This window comes from Sturnira hondurensis, unplaced genomic scaffold (assembly GCF_014824575.4).
Source record: "Sturnira hondurensis isolate 20B ecotype Veracruz unplaced genomic scaffold, ASM1482457v3 Scaffold0006413, whole genome shotgun sequence".
Classification (NCBI taxonomy): Eukaryota; Metazoa; Chordata; class Mammalia; order Chiroptera; family Phyllostomidae; genus Sturnira; species Sturnira hondurensis.
In genome coordinates this window covers 12118255-12143245 of record NW_028079044.1, presented here as the reverse complement: position 1 = coordinate 12143245, position 24991 = coordinate 12118255, and the positions used below count along the sequence as shown (strand labels likewise).

The 24991-nt window shown below is 34.5% G+C and overlaps 1 protein-coding gene and 1 pseudogene across 1 annotated transcript in view; both read right to left on the bottom strand.

The window, feature by feature from the left end:
* EHBP1 (EH domain binding protein 1) overlaps positions 1 to 24991 on the bottom strand; it is a 361085-nt gene that overhangs the window by 142778 nt on the left and 193316 nt on the right. The gene's annotated exons all lie outside the window — the stretch shown is intronic.
* Positions 480 to 1232, bottom strand: LOC118988427 (40S ribosomal protein S10-like; annotated as a pseudogene).

Sequence of the window (24991 nt, the reverse complement as noted above, 5' to 3'; positions counted from 1 at the left end):
ACAGAGTTGAGGTTCATGAACTTTGGAGCCAGTCAGATCTCAGTTTCAGTCCTAAATCTGACACTTAATAGTTTATTCAATGATACATAAATAATACTTCAGCTGTTTTTGTATTTCATGAAAATTGTCCTTATCTATCATGTTTTATTTTTAATGTCAGTCATTTTAATTTTTAAATATTCCAATTTGTCTACTTTTTATCCTTTGTTGTATCTTTTGCTTTTGGGGGGGTTTACAAAGTTACTTTTAAAAGATTTTATTTACCCACTCTTAGAGAGAAATGAAGAGAGGAAGAAACAGAGGGAGAGAAATATTAATTGGGTGCCTCTTGAATGTTCCCTGACCAGGGACTGAACTCTTAACCCAGGCATGTGCCCTGACTGGGAATTGAACCGGTGATCCTTCATATGGCAGGATGATGTCCAACCAACGGAGCCACATATTGATCAGGGCTAGAAAATTATTTTCCCTCTAGAGATTTAGTAAATAATGTTTTTGTATTAAAATAATTTTATTTTTTATTTATGATTGAACACTTTCCTCTGCCTAGAATACATTTTGGTGAATGGCATGAAGTAAGGTTCTGAATTATCAGCTTAATATCATTTCCTGAATAGTATTTCACTGTTCTATGATGCTTCCTTTATTGTATTTTAAATATTATGTAACTATACATATGTCTGAATGAGATCATGTTATCTCTGGGCTAGACATTCTGCTTCAGTGACCTACTCTTTCTAGTAGTGCATTTAAAAAAAAAATTCTGGCCACAGTTCATTTAACACAAAATAATCCCTCCAACTTTACTGAGGTGGTTAATCACATCCACGACCGAATCTGCCTCTAAACTGGAATTTGGTTGCTAACCCAGCTCTGGCCTCAGCTTTCTTGTCAGCACCAAGGGCATAGCACTCCCCCTATGGGTGTTCCTGCCACCTTCTCTTCATGTGATTCTTGCAGATCACACTCTCCCTGCTTCTCAGGGGGGACGTGAAGGTAATCACGGAGATACCAAATACCCTTGTACCAGTAAAAATGTTCCCAGGCAAACTATTCCTTCACCTACTCTCATGATGTGAGAGACTGCATGGCCTTCATAACATAAAGATTAGGCATGTTCTTGTCTGCCACCTCAGGGTGTTAAAGTCATGTGACCATCCTCTTGGCCACCCTTATTCCTTCCTTAAAAAAAGTTAATAAATGGAAATCCAGTTTTTCTTGGACATCAACATCACAACAGCTGCTATGTCCAGGGCCAGAGGGTGGAGTACATTGCTATTTCAGAGTCAGAGTACATTGCTATTTCATACTGTGCATTAATATTTTGTAGGGATAATCAAATGTCACTAACCATCATCTCTTTTTAAAAATGTTTTTCTAAAATTATCCTTAAACAATAGCTTAAAAAATAAATTTTGAATTATTTTGATACATTCTACAAAATACTGTTTGCATTTTGACTATGTTTATGTAAAATCTATTAATTATCAGAGGAAGATATCTTTACAATATTTAATATTACTATTTAAGTAAAATGATATAGGAAAATGCCAAGAGGGTCTTAGCCAGTGTATTATCTTATCTAGTACTTCTTCATTTTTCTTAAATAATATTAGAAAAAGTTAAAAAAAAGAAAACTGAAATTCATATAAATAGCATGCATATTTAATGTTCAGAATGAATCTATTTTCCTAAAACTCTAAATATTAACTGAACATATTTGATGTGTAAGATATATTACTAATTTATAAATTAGAAAAATTAAATGGTAGGGATTTATTTCATTATTAATGAAATAATTTAATTGTAAGATTCCTCTTTTCCTGGTACATATTTAAAATATAACCTGAATTTCAAATGTTAATTTTAAAAAGACTCCAATCAAAATCTGTATAAGTGATATGCAACTTAACACCAGGAAGATAAACAATCCAATTAAAAAATGGGCAAAAGACCTCAATAGACACTATGCAACTTAACAGTAAGAAAACAAACAATCCAATAAAAAAATGGGCAAAAAGAACGTGAATAGACACTTCTCCAAAGACATACAGATGGCCAAAAGACACATGAAAAAAACCAGACTGGTGCAGCCACTGTGTAAAACAATACAGTTTCCTCAAAACATTAAAAATCAAACTGCCTTTTGATCCAGCAGCAACAGCTGCTATGGGAATGTATCCTAAGAATCCCAAAACACTAATCACAAAAAATATATGCACTCCAATGCTCATAGTGTTATTTATAAACAGTCAAGATCTGGAAACAGCCCAAGTCCCATCAGTAGATGAGTGGATAAAAAAGCTAAGATAGAACTTCTGGTCAAGATGGAGGCATGTGTAGGTGGAACCACTTCACCTCATTGAGCAGCCACAAAGAGAATTATAACTGTTAGTCAAAACAAATACCCAGAACCGTCACAAAATCAAGCTGTATGGAAGTCCAACAACCAGGGCTTTCAAGAAGCCACACTTATCCAGGCAGGTAGGAGGGGCAGAGTCACAGAGACTCGGTGTGGTGTGGAGAGGTGGCAGCAGCAGTGGCTGAATGGGTGGTCTCACATTCACATGTGGTGGATAAAATTCTGGAGGGATACCTTGGGAGTGAGCCATCCTAGCCCCTGGACAGACCATGCAGCCCAGGGTTCCAGTGCCTGGAATATAAATCCCCATGATTTCAAGTTGTACAAACCAGTAGGGTTTGGGGTGATGGAAGAAACTGCCAGATTTTCAGGAGAGTTCATTTAAAAGGCCTGCAGGGACTCAGAATTTATGCAGATCCACACACCCTGGGATTCGCCACCAGGGCAAGAGCTGGAAGGATGCCAGTTGTATATGGGAAATGGGTGAAGTGAATGGAAACAAGGTGAACACTGAGCAAACCTCTAAAAGCCAGGCAGTGGCATTTTCCCATGAGCCCTCCCTCCACACAGAGCCACAAAGCAGTGAAGCAGGTTGTCCTGCCCTGGTGATTACCTAAGGCTGCACCCTACACAGAATTCACAGGTGCCTTTTACAGGAAGTCAAAGCAGCTCTGCTTAATATATTAAAACATAGGGAAGCTGCCAAATTGAGGAGACACAGAAATATGGCCCAAGTGAAAGAACAGAATAAAATCGCAGAAAAGAAAAGAAAAACTAAACAAAACAGAGATAACCAATCTATCAAACGTAGAGTTCAAAACACTGATGATCGGGATGTTCAAAGAACTCATTGAGTATGGCAAAAATGTAAGGGAAGAAATGAAGGTTACACTAAGTTAAAGAAAAATACAGGGAACTAACAGTGGAGAGGAAGAAGCCAAGAATCAAACCAATGATTTGGATCACAAGGAAGGAAAAAGCATTCAATCAAAACAGCAGGAAGAAAAAAGAATTTAAAAAAATGATAGGCTTAGGAACCTCCAGGACAACATTAAATGTACCAACATCATATGAGTGCCAGAAGGAGAAGAAGAGCAAGAAATTAAAAACTTATTTGAAAAAATATTGAAAGAAAACTTCCCTAATTTGGCAAAGGAAACAGACATACAAGTCGAGGAAGCACAGAGAGTCACCCAAAGAGGATCACACCAAGACGTGTCATAATTAAAACACCAAAGGTTAAATATAAAGAGAGAATCTTAAAAGCAGCAAGAGAAAAACAGAGAGTAACCTACAAAGGAGTTCCCATTAGACTATCAGCTAATTTCTCAAATGAAACTTTGGACACAAGAAGTATTCAAAGTGACAAAAAGCAAGGACCTACAATTCAGATTACACTATCCAGGAAAGCTATCATTTAGAATGGAAGGGCGGATAAGGTGCCTCTCACACAAGGTAAAGTTAAAGAAGTTCATTATCACTAAGCTATTATTAACAAATGTTTAAGAGACTTAAGAAAAAGAAGATCAAAACTATGAACATTAAAAGGGCAATAAATTCACAACTATCAACAACTGAATCTAAAAAAACAAATTAAGCAAATAACCAGGACAGGAACAGAATCATAGATATGGAGATCATCTGGAGAGTTATCAGCAGGAAGGAGAAGGAGGAGAGTGGGAGAAGAGGTACAGGAATTAAGAATCATAATTGGTATGTACAAAATGGATGGATGTCTAGAATAGTAGAGGAAATGGAGAAGCCAAAGAACTTATACATATAACCCATGGACACGAACTAAGGGGAGGATTGCTGGAGGGAAGGGCAGTACCAGGCAGAGGAGGGCAAAGGGGGGGAAAATTGGGATAACCATAATAGCACAAGCAATAAAATACATTTTTTAAAAAGCTATGATATATTTACACAGTGAAATTCTACACAGCTGTAAAAAAGAAGGAACTCCTACCCTTTGCAACAACATGGATGGGCCTGGAGAATATTATTCTAAGCGAAACGAGGCAATCACAGAAAGACAAATACCATATGATCTCACTCATATGTGGAATCTAATGAAGAAATAAACTGACAAATAAAATAAAACCAGAGGCATGGTCAAATGAAACAAACTGACAGATCTCAGAGGGGAGAGGAGTGGGGAGGGACTAGAAGAGATTAGCCAAAGAACATATATGCACATATGCAAAGCCCAGAGACAGAGAGAACAATGTGGCAAATACTGGGTGTCTGGAGGTAGGGGTGGAGGTTTGAGGAGGGGGAAAACTGGCAGGTATCTGTAATAGGACCAACAACAAAAAATTTGTATAAATGAGGTAAAATTATAGCAATAAAGATCTTAAAAAAGAAACACTTTTTAATACCAATGTGAATTTTAAAAAATTCATACATAAACCACCTTAAACATAAATAGAAGAGAAATCCTGATCTAGCAATGTTAACCATTGGGAAAGTATGTATTTTTAGATATTTCCAAGAGACACATGTTTAATTTATACATTAATAACTCAAGAGAATATACTAATATAATAGTATATTATCTATGGAAATACTTATACTGTTTATCCAGCCTTTCTGCAAATTTTGGCCTTTACTAGACAAGGGTAAATCATATTCAATTATAGATGCAATTCTTGACTAAGTTAGCAATATAGTAATTTTATAATATTAGAATGCTGACTTGGACTTTCCTCTTAACTTAAATTGTTTTTAGATTTTTAATAGGCAGATTTACAAAAGTATAATTTACATTAGAACAAAATCCACCTTCTTAAAGTGTACAGTTTGATAAATTTTACAAATTTGTACAGCCATGGAGCAAACTCAATATTTTTACCATACTGTCTAATTTGAGCTAGTAATTAGAAGCTTATTTCCACCCTTTCCCTGACCCTATTTCAGCCCTTTTGCTCACTAAATACATAGATTATAAAAGCAAATAAAGATGGTTTGTTTAAGGCATTTCATAACACTGATCATTTGGGAAGATTACACATTTCAAAATAATTCAGTGTAACATTTGGTTTTATTTTTATAGATCACATTAATATGTTTTTGTAGGAAAACTTAAAGAACTAATGAACTGAATTCACAGAATATCTGTTTTTCCCCCCCTAAGAATCTTTATTATATTGCTGGTTCCATGAACAAAATTCTTATCAACAAAATAGAAAGGATAAAATGACTGAAGACTTCCAGAGAGACAATTACAACCTTTAAATAACAGATTTTTCAAGTGATTTGAATATGAGGTTTTTACTATTTTATTCTTGGATATAGTGACTAAGGCTTAACTTTTTCCAATAATTTTCAAAATGATTTACCCAATAAATGTAGGTTTAAGAGACTTAAAAATGCTTCAGCTACACACACTCTTCGATCTTAACAGGCAACCTGCCTTGGTTTCAAAGGTTTGACACTTTCTTTCTAGGAATTGTCATATTGCCCAAATTAGTTTATTATTAGGAGCTATGTTGTTATAAAAAGGATAAAAACATGCAAGAAAACTTTATCCCATCTGTCCTTTCTAGTCCTGTAATTATCATGAGCAATTTGATTTATTTGCCATGAATTCATTTACCTAGAAAATCATACACAATGTGCAATCTACAAATTAAGTACTGGTGGTTATGCTTTACTGTAAGACAAGTAAAAGCTTGTAAAGAAAAGGAGAGGCATAAAAACATGGCAAGCTTCACTACGCTATAGAGTTTTTAATGAAACATATTTACTGCCTTGGGTAAAAAGTAAAAGTAGCTTATAGCTGCAAAACTTTATTAATGCTTAGTGTGCCATAGTACGTAATTGAAAGATTCTTAATTAAACATGTCCCACCAAAAATCCTCACCAAATTGCATTTGCCACCAAATGACTAACAAGTACACAACAGTTGGAAACTGTCAAAATATTTTACAGCTCAATTGTAATTACCAACCAAGTCTAAGCATGCCCCAGTGGGCGTTAACTACATGTTGGGGGATTCAAAACATTAAACAGCAGTCTTTTTTTGTCGTGGCTTCTAAGTTATATATTTAAAATTCCCGACTAACTCCAAAGACTTTTGTTGTCCTTGGTGAAAAATCAGCAAAACATCAATATAAGATATAATAATTGATAATTTTTTTAGATTCACTAGTAAGAAGGGCCTTTTTCAAAAGATCATCTGGCTAATCTCTTACCATTATAATAGAATATATTGATGATTTGGTTATTTGTCTTTGAAATATATTATAAGTAATCTTAAGGCAGAAGTGTTTTCTGTCATCCTATCATAATAGATGTAGCCAAATACAAATGTGAAGATGTGATTAAGGAGAAATATCAATATGAAGTACAGCTGGTAAGTATCCAGAGGGGGAAATGCAGACATCGTTTGCCACTTGAAGTAGGACAGCATTCAGCCTTTCTTCCCTCCTCACCAGGAAGTGTACCAAGGAGTGGATTAGAGCTTGAGGCTCTGTGATCATCTCAACTGGTTATCTCTTACTAGCAGAAGAGAACTGAGTTAATTACCACTGACCATAAGCACAGACAGAATACTACTTCCACCAGGGATCATTATCTATCTACCATTCTTACCATCAGTCAGGGAAATAAATAGAAAGCAGAGTTTACCACAGAAGATAGCAACCTTGCTTTTCTGAGTTCCTTAACTATATTTTTCCTGAGAGGTATCCATCAGGGGAGAGTATTCAAAAAAGCAGATGAGTAATATACTCAGGACATTTCTGTGTTTTAAATTTAAAATAAAATTATAATATTTAATTTAAAATGTAACTATGGTTACACAGGAAGCTTCAATCATACTTGTTTAATCTTAAGCTGAAATGCGGACACACAAGAACTGCATTAATTGTAAAGGAGCTTTTTATCTTTTTATATGACTGAAAATCAAAAGAAAAAAATCACAAAGTAGTCATCTCACATGCTATCAACTGTTTAAGCATAGTTATTTAATAAATGGATTCCAATTGAATCATAATGTGAGTTAATAAAAAGATGTTTAGAAATTAAATGAATTTGAAGTTCCACAGATTGGTTCTCAGGAGAACCATAATCACTAAACCATTACAATCACAAGTAGATGGAATGTTTAAACAAAACTGGAAATGCTCATTATTGCTGCAACATAGAGTAGCTGAATAGGTCAGCTGTTGACAGTGAGAAATACATAATCATTTTTAAAATAACTTTTACATGGAATACTTGGTTACAAAGTTTATGAAAAAAGAAGTGTATATTCCAGTGATATTATGTAGGTATCAGTCTCCAACTTTTATTGCATGCTAGTATCAGGATAAAAAAAAGCAGAAACATTCTCACAGACATATATTTATTTATGTATTATACATATATATGGCTGCATATTATAAAACATGTATCACAGCAAAATTTTAAGATAAAGATGAAGTTAGTAATTATATAGTTTATTTAACTTACTGATAGTATAAAAACCAATTTTTCTCTCATTATAAAAAAGCATAATCTGATAGAAAAGGCTTATTTTTGAAAATGTTGGTTTAATAACTTGAAAGTCTAATCCTAAAGTGTATATGTTGATACTGGGTTTGAATGGCTGTCATAGCTGAAAAGATACATCACAAAAGAGAGGTAAATCTAAATGCAAAAAGTACATCATTGGCTATGCTTACTAAATCAGGATACTTACTTTTCAATCCTATTTACCAGTTACACAAAAGATTTTTGCTGATATTCACTTATGTCAATTAGTTGCAGTTAAAACACCACTAATAATATTTATTTGGACTTTAAAACAAGTTTGAAAATTCAGGTCCATAAAGTATACTGTTATGAGAGTTTACAGTGTTGTCTTTAGCTACAATAGTATGAAAATATTTCTGTAGCAGACACTATAGGCGGCTGCTAACCAACATCCATTCTCATCCCTGTTTCATTTAAGGAATCAGGCCCTGGTACTCACTTTTCATAAATTACCTTGTAGAAAAGGGAACCACGTGACAGTCTGGCCAATATAATGTGAGTGGAAGTTCACAGAAATATGAAAAGCCAACAAATGTAAGTGGAAGCTGATAATTCCCTGACAAAATGATACATGTGAAATTTCCTCATACCTGTACTTCTTTTCAACAAGATAGTTCCCATCCTCTACCTGAAACATGACACTCTAATTTATATATATATATAGATATAGATGTAGACATAGATGTAGATATATAGATATAAATAGTATAGGCTGAGTGAAGGTACCCTTGTCAAGCTGCCTATTAAGTATTGGTAAAGCTTAATTTCTTTCTTAATTCAGATTAAAACATGCAGATACAAGTATTTGAATATATTCTTCCCACACCCAGTGGCTTGTCCTGGGCACTCTCCAGGATCACACATCTCACTTTGGAAGCTACTGTTTTAAATAATACACAGGGCTACATATGTCTCATTAAAAAATCCCCACAACAATCCTGTGACTTATAATACACATTTTAGAGACCAGCCTCAGACAGGCTAAGGGACCTGCTGACAAACAAAACAAAACAATGCATGAACAATTTGACTACAAATGATATTTATGGTCATAAATTTCAAGACTGGAGAATATTTTTATCAAATAAAAGTGGTTTTATTCTACTTCCCAAGCTATATTAAACACATATACAATTAAACTACACCAAAAATATGTCATTATTTAAAAGAAGAAATAATAGTCACATTCTTCCATAAAAAGTTCCATGAGTTAACAATGCTGTATGTCTATATGCTATGTGTCACTACAGTGAACTGAATATGCAGCAATCTCAGAAAGACCTAGTTTAATTCCTACTGTAATACCTATAAAAAAAATCAACAAAACTGTCCCTTGACACAGATTCCAATGGGTCAGCAGATCATCAACAAATCTTTATAATACTCATTTCATTCTGCCTATGAAAAGTAACAAGATGCAAAGGTAAGAAACAGTCATTGGTGCTAAAGAAGTAATTCATAATTGAGAAGGGAGTCATAAACAACTATTGTGACATAATGTGGTTCCTACACAGTGTTATGAAATCATAGAGTGTAAAGTGATGTCAACAAATGCCTAGAGGTTAATATGCAAAACTTATAAAGAACTCATACAACTTAACACCAACCCCCCAAATAATCCAATTAAAAAATGAGCATAGAACCTGAACAGATATTTCTCCAAAGAAGACATATAAAGAGCCAATAGACACATGAAAAGATGCTTAACATCACTAGCCATCAAAGACATGCAAATTAAAACCACAATGAGATCTTACCTCACACCTGTCAGAATGGCTATCATTAATAAATCATCAAACAAGTACTGGCAGGGATGGAGAGAAAAGGAAACCCAGTGCATTGCTGGTGGGACTGCCAACTGGTACAGCCACTCTGGAGAACAGCATGGGGGTTCCTCAAAAAATTAAAAGTAGAAGTACCTTATGACCCAGCAATTCTACTTCTGAGTATCTATCTGAAGAAACCTGAAACACTAATTTGAAATGATATGTGTATCCCTATGCTCATTGCAGCACTACCTACAATAGGCAAAATCTGGAGACAACCTATGTGCCCATCAATAGATGGCTGGATAAAGAGATATGGTATATATACACATATACACAAAATGGAATATTACTTGGCCATAAAAAATAAAACCTTACAATTTGTGACAACATATACAGACCTAAAGGGCATTAAGCTAAGTGAAATAAGTCAGACAAAGAAAAATACCATATGATTTCATTTACACATAGAATCCAAAAAATAAAATAAGTAAACCAACAAAACAGAGATACAGAGAACAAACTGATGGCTGCCAGATGGAGGAGAGGGTGGGGGCTGGGTGAATAAGGAGAAAGGGTTAAGATGTACAAATTGGTAGCTTACAAAACAGTCACAGGATCGAAAAGTATAGCATATGGAGTATAGTCAATGATACTGTAGTTAACTATGTATGGTGCCAGGACAGCACTAAACTCATCAGAGGTTAAATAAATGTCTAACCACTGTGCTGTACACCTGAAGCTAATATAAAATAATACTGAATGTCAACTTTAATTAAAAAATAAAAATACTTTTTTAAATGGCCCTAAGGTATCATTTGAGTTAGACTTCCAAGGGATAAGCTGGTCTTCACCAAAGCCCTGCATGAATACAAAAGATCTGAAACTTCTAATGCCTACTCAAATGGATGTCTGGTTGAATATGGATCATTTCCAAGGCAAAATCAGGAACAAAGACAGGTCTGTAGCTCCTAAGTCAGAGGCCAAGGTCAGATACAAAGATAAGCAGTTCAGGACGTCTTTATGCCTTTTTAAAAAAATTACTGAGGACTACCCAAAAGTTTTATTTATGTAGTGTATCTACTGATGTTTACTATATTAGAAGTTAAAGCAAAATTTAAAATATTTATTCTTTTAAAACAATAAAACTTACATATTAATATATCACTATGAAAACTGTATTTCCCAAAGAAAAATAGTGAGAAGAATGAAGCTGTTTCACATTTTTAGCTAATCTCTTAACAGAAGACAGCTAGATTCTTGTATCTACTCCTGTTTTCAATCTGTTATGATGTGTTATTTTGAAGTAAACAAAGAAAATCCAGCATAAAGATATAGAGCTGGGAGAGTAATTTAAAAAGCCTTTTCAGACAGTTGTGGATGTTCTTTGATATTACACCAGAACTTGCAGGTGGGAGTTTCTTAAGGTTAATTACTATGTAAAATAGGAAGCCATATTGATGACCTTTTCAAACTCTGTTACATTAAATCCACTGATCTATCTTATACTGTGAAAGGAATTTTTATTTATGCATAACTTTAAAACATCATCCACTGGTCATTTGGAAAATACTTATTTACTGAATTTTACAATCTTCCAAATGTTGAAATATTTCATTACATAATATTAAAAAACAGCATTTCTTAGTCTAATCACAAATCTCTTCAGAAAGTTTTTTAAGTATTGGGAAGATCTCAAGCTCAAAGTGTCAGATATGAGTTTTCAAAATTCTAATTTTTGCTTGAAACCTCTAATTTTATCCTTGGCAAGAAGATACTGTCAGTTGTTTCCCTTGAAGTGACAAGCTCATTTTGTTCCTTTTCAAGAAAATATTTACCAAATAACCAAGTCAAAATAACCACAGTTTTGTCAGTCATTCTTTCAAGTAAAAATGATGCTCCTTGATGTAGGCAACCAACCAAGCTTACAATACAAACAAGTGCAAAAGCTTTCCCTGGTTATAATGGTATTACTTTGATGTGGAGCAGAAGTGTTTTATGAATACTTCCTACTTTGTCACAGAATATTAAAAGACAATGTGCTCTCTGTTAAGATTCAATACAAATTAATGCTTTTTACAAACTTATAAAGGATTCTGAAGTGAATCCTTTAAGTTTTTTATTTGGTTTTACTTTTGTTTTTTCAAATCTGAGAGGGCATGGTCATCATGAAAGAATAAATGACTACCCCTAACAGTTTATTGCCACTGCCTTGACTCACATGTTAGTGCTAGTGGATTTAACCACCACTGCTTTCGCCCAATCTGTATAAATGTCAACACAGTGAACAAGCAAATTAATGCTTTGCTATTATTGTGAAAATGTTCTTTATTTCACAAATATATCAAACTATCTTACGGACCTCCATGGACCATACTTTCAGAACACCTAGCCCAAAGAGGATCAGCAATCAAGGCAGATGTTTACTCATGTATTCAATTGCTGTATTTATTTTTCTAAAGGCCCTGCCTGGACTAGGAACTAGATTCATCTTAGTGATGAGATACTCTGTGCCCTCTAGTAGAGGTGGACCCCTGAAGAAAACTAATAGAAAATAAGAGTGGGAATTTCCCACAATTCATACTTTCTACATATGCAAATTAGAAATCTAGACAGTTTTGGTTTTACAGTATTACCTAATAAATGCTACCAGAAATCAATGGCAATTTAAACTGTACTAATTATTTTCAATAGCTTTTTCTCTATTGAAGGTAAATCTTAGAAGCTTTCAAGGAATGAGATGGGGATACAGTACAGCAAATAGATAATATGTACCCAATTAATAGATGTTAAAGAGTACTACACAATGATTTGCATTGCTGGGTGCTTTCCTATTTTATTGTCTACAAAGCGTCAAGTAAGGAGGCTTCGGAGTACTATGGAGGCTATGTGCATACCCTATAGTGCAGAAGATGCTCCCACTGATTAACCTGGCAATTTCCCTTCAGGGACACTACGGGTAAGGTACTGGAGAGAATGAGCGCTCCCTGTAACTGTTAATTGTTCCAACCACACATAATCTGTGGCCAGCTTCCCCAGCAATGAATAAAGTAACTGCTCTGCCCAGGCAAGGAGAAAACAAAAACAAAGCACAGGTCTCACTGGGATCTTCCAAAAGTTAATCTGATATCATGTAATAAGTGAAGTTGTGCTTCTGTGTTCTCCAACTCCTTTAACACACAGAGGTGGGCCAAGGTAGGTTTATGGTTGCACTGTGATATTCTTTTGAGTTAACAAAGCTATTGTAATAATTATAATCTGAATGTCTTTTTCCATAGGAACAACTGTAAACTTACACTTGCCCACCCCTGTATATAGTCTATACCTGTGGTTTCCTGTACCAAACATTTACATCTTTGATTGCACCAACTACACTACTTAGGAACCTAGGTACCTTGTAAAATAAAACAAATTTTAAAATCCTGATACTTTTTTCTGGAAAGTAAATTTATATATGTTTCATATATGATAGTTTTTAAAAATAAAAATAAAATTACTTTCATTGAAAAGACTTCCTAAGTTTTAGGAGATTGTTACCTCTCTTTCCCAATGCATATACATGCAATACACCTCAGTTCAAGAGTATTCTCGAAACAAAGACAAATCCATCAGTGACAAGAATCATAAATTTTTCTTCTTTTTCAGTACTCATTAATTCCCCACATCTCTATATCAAGAATTTGAAAGTCGCTAAGGAAGGAAGGACAGACTTAAAAAGACTCAAAGAAAATAGCCTAATGCCTTTTGGGGTGGGGGGTCAGAGTATAAACAAAAGCACTAATAACAAGAACATAAACAATAATAGTAGTAGCAACAGATACTACTTATAGAACTTACTATGTACCAGGCACTATTCCATAGACTTTGCATAAATTAATGTATTTAATCCTCAAAACAGCTCTATGAGATAAGCACTATTATCCCTATTTTGTAGATGAGTGAACTGAGGGATAAAAAGGTTAAATAACTTGCTCTAGCCCTGGCTTGTGTGGCTCAGTGGATTGAGTGCCGGCCCGTAAACCAAAGGGCCACAAGTTTGATTCCCAGTCAGGGCACATGCCTATGTTGCAGGCCAGGTCCTCTGTAGAGGGCTCACGAGAGGCAACCACACATTGATGTTTTTCTTCCTCTTTTTCTCCTTTCCTTCCTCTTTCTCTAAAAATACGTAAAAAATAAAACCTTAAAAAATAACTTGCTCTACTTATTAAAAGGCATAGCCTATGGCCTCAGGAGTGTGATTCTACACAAAATACACAACTTCCTTTGTGGTATGATCTCAGGATGGTAAAGATCTTAGAGAAAAGTCAGTACCCTAAAAAAAATCATCTTGTAGCTGACTCAGAACTGAAATATTATCCAGAAAGAACACTGTAGAGGGCCTGAATACTAGCTTTAGAGACATAGTTTAAAGAGATGTGTGATATTAGCCTTAATAACATTCATTCTGGTTCTTGGTTTTATCATTTGTAAAACAAACAAACAAAAGGAGTGAATTAAGATTAATTTATTCAATTATAATGCACTAAGTATCTATTAAGTGCTAGGCAATATGCATTACTGAGAACCTGTTTCAACTCACATAAAGTCTATTTTCTAAGTTAGTATCTCACAAGAGGGCCCTAAAGCTATTTAAGCTTATACCTTAAAATCTGGCATGCCTTTTAAGGATGAAAGAGATGAAACCAAGCCAAAAAAGTTTAATGACTTGTCCCATAAGGAAACTTGAGGTAAAACTAGGAAATCCCCTCAAGTATTGTAATTTTACCAAAACTGCCACAAGCAACATTGTAGTGAATTTTTTCACTCAACAAAAATTTACTCAACATCCATTACATGTTAGGATTGGCAATATAATGACAGGCAAAACAAGTCCCTTTCTTAAAGAGCTTACAACACTTGCCATAAAGAATTTAATAAGTGGTTAAAGAGTTTATTTAAATATATAACCTGATGAAGTTTGTCATAAAAACATCCTCAAAAACATTCTTTTTCTTAGCCAAATTCCCGTAGAAACGTTATCCAACTTTCTAAAGCTACTTTTGAGAGATGGTTCTATAAAATCAAACTCACCCTTAAAAATTCTGATTCAGCAGGAAGGGGTGGGCGCCAGGTGATTCTGATGCAATTGACAGAGTCACAGTTTATTCTTGCCAGTTTACAATTCTACCATTTTTTTTAGTATTCTGAGAAACAATTCTGCTATGATATAAACCCTAAGAATTTCTCCTCAGTTTCCAGTATTAAGTCTTTCAGCAAACTATGACTTAGCTTAGATGCCATAAAGATTTTCTGCTCATAAAAATTTACTGACTAATCCCACTGATCTGGATCCACAGCACCAGATGCAACTCTTTTGAGTCAAATATTTAATTTACCGCATATGTTTATTCATTCAACAAAAAAGACTGGCAATGTCCTAGGCACTTGGTGTGTATCAGTGATATATCAGGTGAGTTCAATAAAGAATTCCTACCAAGACATAATACACATTTTTTCAAGTATATATAAAATATTTACCAAGACAATGATATTCTGGGTCATAAAACAAGTTTCAATAAATTTAAAAAATTTAAATCATATGAAAGTTATTCTCCAACTACAATGGAATTAAGCTTGGGAAAGAGAAAAACAGAAAGATATTTACAAAATGCCAAGTATTTGGAACTAAATAACTTTGTACATAGCCCATGTTTAAAAAAATTAGAAATTATTGTGTATTAAATGAAAACACAACATATGTAAACATTTGTTGGATGTAGCTAAAGCAACTCACAGGGAAATACAGCACTCAATACCTATATTCAAAAAGAATGAAGTTCTCAAATCAACTACCTAAGCTTCCACCTTCTGAAATGAAGAAGAAAGTAGATAATAACAATCAGGGTGAAAAAATTAATGAAATAGAAAACAAAAAAAACAATAAACAAAAATTAATTAAATGAACGGCTAGGTCTTTGAGAAGATACTACAACTGGGAAACTTAAGCCAAATTGATCAGAAAGAAAAAAAAGAGAGGAAAGACAAAAATTACCAATATCAGAAATCAGAGAGGTTAATGTAACTGCAGACTCTACAGATAATAACAAGATAATAAAAGAAAATCATGAACAACTTTATGCCAATAAATTTCACAACTGAGGTGAAATAGACAAATTCCTTGAAAGATAAAAACAACCACAGTTCTCTCAAGAAAAGATAACCCAAATAGTTCTGTATTTATTAAAGAAATTTAACTTATAGCTAAAAACTTTATCCCAAAGAAAACCCCAGACCCATGTGACTTTATTGGTTAATTCTCCCAAACATTTCAGGAAGATATAATCTCAATTCTATATAAAACCTTCCAGAAAACTGAAAAGTAGGTAATACTTCTCAATTATTTCTGGCAGTACTGATTCCAAAATCACATGGAGACATTACAGGGAAAATAACAAAAAATAAAAAAAGCACTCCAGACAAATTATCATTCATGAAAATAGATGTAAAAATTCTTAACAAAATTGTAAGCAAATCAAATTTGACAACATGTAAAAGGATAATTCATTTTGACCAAGTGAGAATTACCTCAGAAATGCATCGTTAGTTTAAGAAGTGAAAAAATTCTAATACTTCAAAATAAATAAAAGGCATTATCGATGCCCTTTCAATGTGAGGCTGAAGCCTCCAACAATAACCTGAACCTACAGGCATACGTGTCTTTGTCTTCAATTAAGCTACCTTAGAATAAATAAAAGGGTTTCTCAACCCTGGCACTTTTCACAATTTTGGGTTGGATAACCCTTTGTTGTGCAGGGGGCATTATAAAATAGGTAGGAGCAATCCTGGTCTCTATACAGTAGGTGCCAGTAACACCATCCTCCCAATATGATAACTAAAAACCATCTACAAACATTGCCAAATGTTTCCATCCCCAGATGAGAAATACTGATATAGAGATTACAGTTAACTTGAAAGACATCAATAGCAATGCAATGCAAACAAGTCTTTCACATAAACATGTAAATAAGTTGAATTTGCTGAAGAAACCACCTCTCCAACCAAAAAAGTCAGTTTTCCACAAATCCTTTCAACATTTTTGATCTAAGAATTTGTCTATTAGAATTCTCATGTGACCAAATTGTAACATCATCTAAAAATGATTTAAAAAATTAAAAAGTCTTTGATATATGTTCATATTGTATGAGTCATGATTTTACCTTTTATGAAAAGGGTCTCTTTAAAACCCATGTTCTTTAGCTTTATATATTGACATATAAAAAGTTCTAGAAATTCAATGTATATAACATCGCTGAGTTGAAATTTATCTCTTAACACAACTGAAAAATCAATGTAATTTACGGTATTAAATATTAAAAAAGAAAAATGGTAAATGATTATCTCTATAGATGCAGAGAAAGTATCTGACAAAACCCAACACCTATTCTTCATAAACATTTTTAGCAAATTAGAAGTAGAAGGAAATTTCCTCAGCCTTAAAAAGGACATCCATAGAAAACCTAATATTATGTTTAATGGTGAAAGACCAATTATTTCCTATTAAAGCAAAAACAAGATAAGGAATTATATTCTTAAGAATATAATTTTTAAGAATTATATTCTTAAAAATATATAAGGAATTATATTATATATTCCATTAAATATAGTGCTACAGGTTCTAGCCAATGCAATAAGGGAAGTAAATAAAAGTCACCCAGATTGGAAATAAGAAGTAAAGTGATCTTTATTTGTAGATCATTTACATATAAAATTCTACAAAAATTATAAAAATGCTACTAGAATAAATAAACAAGTTAAGCAACAGTGCAGGACAAAATATCAACATAAAAAATCAATTGCACATCTATATACTATCAGCAAATGGAAAAAATTTAAATTATTGACTTTGTATTCCAGAATAATAAAGTACTTTATTATTATCTCCTTCTTTATCCTATATTTCCTTTAGCCTATATCTCCTTCTAAGTACAAACAAGAAACTCTGGGTAGTACATCAAACAACCATACAGAGATTCTGAAAAGTAGAGGAAACAGAGACTATCTAGGTGCTTCAGGACCCAAGGAACAACAGAATGAATCCCTGGGCTTGAAGCTAAAGAATCTGGCAAGTCAGAAAGGCCAATGCACAGAGACAAAAGCCCTAACAAAAGACTACTCTCAAAGGAAGGAAGGAAGGAAGGAAGGAAGGAAGGAAGGAAGGAAGGAAGGAAGGAAGGAAGCTAGTAAGAAAACAAACACTCAGATAATAACCACAAACTCCAGACAAACACCATAGAAAACTTGTGGCCCTACTCTCACCCACACAAGCAAAAGCTAAGATGGGAAGTGAGAATTCTACCCTTGATACCTGGTAATGCAAACCTATTACAGTGTTGGTGGAGACCACATGGATAGCCTGGACTCCCACCCTTACCGGGCGATAGCAAGATACCCCTTCCTCTCCTTGCTAGGATGGTGTCAAAAGAACCCTAGTAGGGAGCCATTACTGTCACCATGACCCATTGGTGACCCTAAGGTATTAGTGGAGGCAATGAAAGGCACAATACCAAGGCAATCCCACCCCTCCCACTAAGGACCTATCAGTGGCGGCCTAATAGGAAGCAAGAACTCCCACACATACTCAGTAGTAATGTACTCCCCCACCCTGGGGTGTCAATGAACAACAAGTGAGGAACCTGGACTTCCATGTCTACCTGGCAATAATAAGGCAGCACCTCCTATTTGCCTAGTGGAGCTCTGTTTAAAGCAAAGAGCAAAACAGAAGGTTTAGATAACATCCAAAGTCTCAGAACATAATGCAAAAATGTCCTGGTATCGGTAGAAAATCATTAATCATAACAAGAAACAGAATAGTCTTGAACTGAAAGAAAAAAGACAAACAGCAGATGTCAAGCAAATTGATAGAGATGGGAGAATTATCTGAAAAAGATTTTAAGACAATATTCATTAAAATGCTTCAATAAACATATATATTCATTGAAGCATATATACATGCACATATATACTTGAAACAAATGAAAAAATAGAAATTCTCAGCAAAAAAATCCAAGACATAGAAAGGAACCAAATGAAAAAATTAAAACTAAAAACAAAATAAAACTAATAATAGATGGATTAACAGCAGAATGAAGGGGACAGTAGAGAGCATCAGTGAACTTGAAGACAGAACAATAAAAATTACCCAAAAAGCAACAGAGAAAAAATACACAGTAAAAAATATGAACAGTTTCTAAGGAACCTGTGAGACTATAAGAAAAGAACAAACATTTATGTCTCTGAAGTTACAGGGGAGATGAGAAAGACAGCAAGGCTGAAAGGTGCTTGAAAATAAAATAACTGAAAGCTCCCCAAATTTGCCAAAAGGCATAAACCTTCATAGTCAAGAAGCTGAGTGAATCCCAAACAAGAGAAACCCAAAGAAATCCATCCAGAGATATCAGAGTTAAAACTCTGAAAACTAAAAACAAAAGATTCTTGAAAGCAGCCAGACATAAACACTGCATTACCTACAAAGGAAAAACAATTCAAATGATAGTGCATTTCTTACCAGAAACCATGTTGGCCAGAAAAAGGTGCTACAACATTTTCAAGGGCTAAAGCAAAAAGCACAGTCAACCCAGAATCCTATGCCAAGCAAAAATATCCTTTAGGAATAAAAGGTAAGCAAGACATCCACCAATGAGAGAAAACTAAGAGAATGTGTTGCCAGCAGAATTACCCTAAAAAAATGAAATGGCTAAAGGAAGTCTTCTAAACTGAAAGTAAAGCAAATCTTGAAATATCAGAAATAAAAGAACATGGTAAGCAAAAATGTGGACGGATACAATAGTTTTCACTTCTTCTTTTGAGTTTTCCAAATTATGTTTGAGGTTGAAGCAAAAATTATAATAGCAATATAATTCTAAATGTACACTGAGGAAATATTTAACACAATTATATTACATATGGGAGAACATAAAGAGAAATAATGGAGGTAAGATTTCTATACTTCAGCTGGTAAAATGACACCACCAGTAAATTGCAGTAAGTAGTGCACGCATGTGTGTGTGTGAGAGAGAGAGAAGAAATGAAAAAATTAATTGGAAAAATAATGAAGGAGACTTCCTTAATTTGGCAAAGGAATTAGACTTCCCAGGAAGCTCAGAGTCCCAAAGAAGTTGGGCCCAAGAAAGCATACATCAAAGGACATAATAATTACATTATCGAAGATTAAAGATAAGGAGAGAATCTTAAAAGCAACAAAAGAAAAGGAGACAGTCACCCATGGAGGAGTTCCTATAAGACTGTCACCGGATTTCTTAAAAGAAATTTTGCAGGCAAGAAGGAGCTGGAAAGAAGTATTCAAAGTGATGAAAAGCAGGGACCTACAACCTAGATTATTCTATCCAGCAAAGCTATCATTTAGAATAGAAGGGCAGATAAAGTGCTTCCCAGATAAGATCAGGTTAAAGGAGTTCATCATCACTAAGCCCTTATTATATGAAATGTTAAAGAGCCTTATCTAAGAAAAAGAAGAAGATCAAAAATACAAACAGTAAACTTACAGCATACTCACAACTACCAACAACTGAACCTAAAAACAAAAACAAAGTGAACTACAACAGAAACAGAATCACAGAAATGGAGATCACATGGAGGGTTATCAGCAGAAGAGTGGGAAGGGGGTGGGGAAGGTACAGGGAATAAGAAGCACAATTGGTAGGTAGAAAATAGACAGGGGGAGGTTAAGAATAGTATAGGAAATGCAGAAGCCAAACAGCTTATATGTGTGACCCATGGACATGAAGTAAAGTGGTTGGGGGGAGGTGCAAGTTGGAGGGGAACAAAGGGGAGAAAAAATTGGGACAACTGTAATAGCATAATCAATAAAATATATTTTGAAAAAAGTAAACCAACCCCTATTTTTTACATGAAACAAAGCAAAAATAAGATGAAACTTATGATTTCTATGCAGTAACTATTTTAAAACATTTCACATATACCAATGAGAAATTAACTATGGTCTCACTATACATACAATTATTTTGGAGTCTCAGCTTTTGCTACTTTATGATTGAAAACTAATATAATAATTTGTGTGCATCATTCACAGTTTATAGCCCAAATAGAATAAATAAGACAAGAGAAAGAAGTAGCCTTAACAAATATCATTTAGTAGTAATTCTAACTTTCCTAACCAGATCATTTTTCTCTATTTTTGAAAGTGTATGTTATATATACAAGATCCACAGAATTAAGGCCTGCTTGAGTGTGGTTCATAAAGTAATACTATAGGTGTAATAACTCATAGTTTTCAATTGAACATTTCACCTAAAATGTCATATGGTGTGACTGAGCGTGATATCGTTATGTGATAGAACTACATGCTCATGATTTTGTAATAAAAGATTTTGTAAGAAAAAAGGGGTGTTATCTGTGCCAGACCCCTGTATTTTAAACTACTTTTTTTGTAATACAAAAGGAAAAAAGTTAAAGAAACGATTTAAAAGACAGTGATTTTTACTGTACAATTGTGTAGTGTACCTGAAACCTATATAATTTTATTAACCAATATTGCCTCAATAAATTCAATAAAAAATAAATTTTAAAAAATGCAAGATAATTTTATCACAATTACAAGAACAACCTATACAGGTATTTTTAACTATTTTTAATCCTATATTTTTGATATTTTGTAAACTTATTTTTTCCTTTGCCCTTCACCCCTCCCACTATAAGACACTCCCTGTAGGCAACAGTGCATCAAAAATCCTCCCATGTTCAAAGTTGGCTACATCTGTTGCTCTTTTCCATTGTTGAAAATTCCTGACTTAATCCTATTTGACTTTATTCATGAAAAGGTCATCCTGAATTCATCAAATGGAAGAGCGATGGCAAAGCACGCTGTTTAACACGGCTGAGAAAATGCTTTGTGGAACATGTTACTAACATGCTCACACTGTCTCAGAGATACTTGATACACAACACGTAGGCCTCCCTCCAATCTTGAAGCCTCCAACTAAGACTTATATGCATTATTATCATATTTGCTAAATGTTATAACAATTATAATGATTATCTTGATTTCTGGTAGTACACTGCCATTTCTTTTCCTAGACCAACTGTTGAATGTTCCTATTACTAATTGTGCCTGCTTTCATAACTGAGAGCACCTTTTTTATCCTCACTATCACTATTAGTATTTGGCAAAGGTATCCTTATTGTTTGTTGTTCCTCCAAAGAATGGCATCTGTCATTCATTTAATTTTCAAAATATGAAAATGAAAATAAATTATTGTATTCAACTTAAAAAATAATTTTCCAATTACAATAAGCATCAAAATGGGTTTGATTATAATTCAAAACTCTTAACAGACACTGATTATGAACCACAGCTGTAACAGATTATGCCTCTGGCCTTTTCCTGTATGCTAAATATAGTTCATATGTATAATTTGTTGCCATCCATATATACCTGACCAAAACTAGGAGACATTAATAAGATTAAAGTAAGCTCTACAATAAATTTGACTAAAGAAAGATTTATGAGGTGAAGATAATTATTTTTAATATGCTCATAATTCACTATGACTAAAATATGGGCATAGTTACTCATAAGAGCTTATATTCAAGTTAAAAAAAAGATGACCGCCAACTTCAGAAGAACCAACCTCAATCAATCACTTTCAAGCAATCAAAAAGAAAAAAAGGCCACTGTTATTACTATAGCTTAATAAGGGAAAGAAATCTTATCCATAATGCACTGTGTTGTTGACCTTAAATGAGATTTTTCATATAAGGCAAAACTGAATACAAGATAAAAAATTACTCAGCTACTTATATATAAACTCGAATATCTGTTAAGGACACCCCGTCACTTTCTTAATAGGCTTTTCAAAACCTATTTTTCTAAATAAATGACTCTTTTTAGCAAGTAAATCAGTAAATCTGTTTACAAGTTTGCATTTGTCTAAAATGTGGCACACTTATAACTAGAAACTGTGTGATGTAATGAATGAACTAATATTTCCTTCAGTTATTTTTAAAATGGAAAATACAGCACCCATCCTACTGCATGATTTTCTGTAAATAATGAAATAAATACTGCCTATTTAAATGTTTTGGAGACTACAAAAAATTTTATAAATGTAAGGAATTGTTGTCATGAAAAGATAACCTCTGTCAACTGCTGACCAGTGTTCAGTTCATTTGAAAATAGATTCAAATAAACCAAGGACAATGTTGTTTGTCAAAGAGTCTCAAACTTTTTCATTACATGATTTTTCTTAAAAAATTGTCATGATTCTAACAGTTGGGAACCATCATCATCTTCACACTCTTCCAGATGGTCTCAGCACATATGAATGTAAAATATTTGTGACAACAAAAAGTGGCAGGTGTTCTTTCTTCAAAACTAATATTACCTGCTGTCATCTGATTCAAAGCTAGTCTCTGAATCCACACCCAAAAAATTCTAGCAAGTGTTTCATATTTTGCCTGAGTAAGAGACCATACAAGGTGAATCTGGATAGAAAGGTTCCTTACTCCCAGTAAAGAAATGGGAAGAGAGGAGATACAAAAAAAGTATAGAATGTTTATGTTGCCTTTTTTCCTATTAAAATACATCATGTATCTTAACAGACTACTAGAGCCAGCTTTATTTTCTTCCCATGGAACTGAACAACATCCCTTGTCTGAAGATATCCCTGTCCCAAAACAAGGCTCAGTTCCCCATGCCCTTGTTCTCTATGCTGTTCTGAAGTAGGGGAGACCCTTGGCTCCTGAGTTTATAACTGAAATATCTTCTCTGTGGAGTTCAGAATTAATGAGTTTTTCCCTGGGAAACCTGAGCTCAGCCATCCTTGAAGAAGGTTTAAGGGTCATTCTCTTACAGTGTGCATTTTTGTTTCTTACCCAGATTTTAATTTTAATTGTTGTATTTCACAAAATCTGTAACTTTGCTACTCCCTTGAAAAGAAAAGAACAATTTCACTGTTAATTCTGAAATCCATGTGTAGGTGCATGTTTCAGATGTAAGGGGGTGGTGGTGGTGGTAAAAAGAATGGAATGTGAAGCTGTAACTGTCTAAAACTGAATTCATTTTTCTTGAAACAAACTTATTTTCTTGTATTAAAGACAAAGTGTTGGGAGCCATCCTGCCTGGTTTCAGGGACTGTAGCCTCATTAACAGACAAAAGCATCCCACAGCTAGGGCTGAGTGAAAAGACCTTGGAGCCATGAGCCACTAAGAAGACAGAAACTATCCTCCTGGCAGGAGCACCGCCTCTGCCTCCTACACTTCACCCTGCTTGGCCCCAAAAGATGGCTGATTAGTCAATGACAGGTAAGATTCCTCATGGGAGGAACAACCTAAGACAGGCACAGTTGAGAAGAGACCAACAGGGAAAGACTTAGGGGACTATAGAGAAAGGGCAGAAAGATCTTACCCCTCAGCTTTGTCATAGCCTGAGTCCTCATTCTATCTGTTAAAAAGTCTCCTAATCTCTTGGCTGCTTTGCTCCCTCTGCCTGACTCAGCCTGAAAACAATGCCAGGGGCAGCTGAGGCCTTGTACTAGAACGAACAGCTCCCAGGGGGCAAATATGGCCTGAGAAAGAAAGTACACTGTTCCCTTTGAGGCTTTCTCAAGGACCCTGTTGGTATGAACTAGACGTTTGAGCTCAAAGCATAGGGAGTGAAACTCCCTACTTCATGATACATGCCTCAACAAGCTTCTGGCATCAGCATATCTCACCGACCATGACCAGAGACAATCCCTGAGTTTCCTCAATTATTATCTGTAGATGATGTTAGTTTTTCATGACTGTAGCTTTTGGGACATTGGTTGATGAGCTTTACCTGCATACTATGTATTTCTGTGTGAGATGAACTCAATAAACTCAAGCAGGGAAAGAGGTGCTTGAGACCCTTCTCACCTAAGAGACTGGTCACCTTTCCTCCCCAAGCAGATCATGTTTTAGTAGACTTATTCTCATCCGTGACAGCGGGGGAGCTCTGTGGACGGAGCGCCCCCGCCCCCGAGCCAGGAAAACCTTCCCTCCTTCTTAATGCTAAATTCTTTCCTAGTTCCTCCCTCTCTTCCTTCCTTCCCTTCTATTTATTCATCCATCCTTGCAACAAATACCTACTGAGCACCTATTACATGCTAATAAGCACCCATAGTAGGATCTAAACACATAGAAGTGCATGGTGGGGAAAGATAAACAAATAAAGTATATAGGTTGAAGATAGTGATTGGGAAAGGGAGGATGTTTTACTTAGGGTAGTGAGGGAAGGTCTCTTTAAAGAGGTGAGATATGAGTGAAATGAGAGAATGAGTCACAAGAAAATGTCAAAAATAATGTTCCACG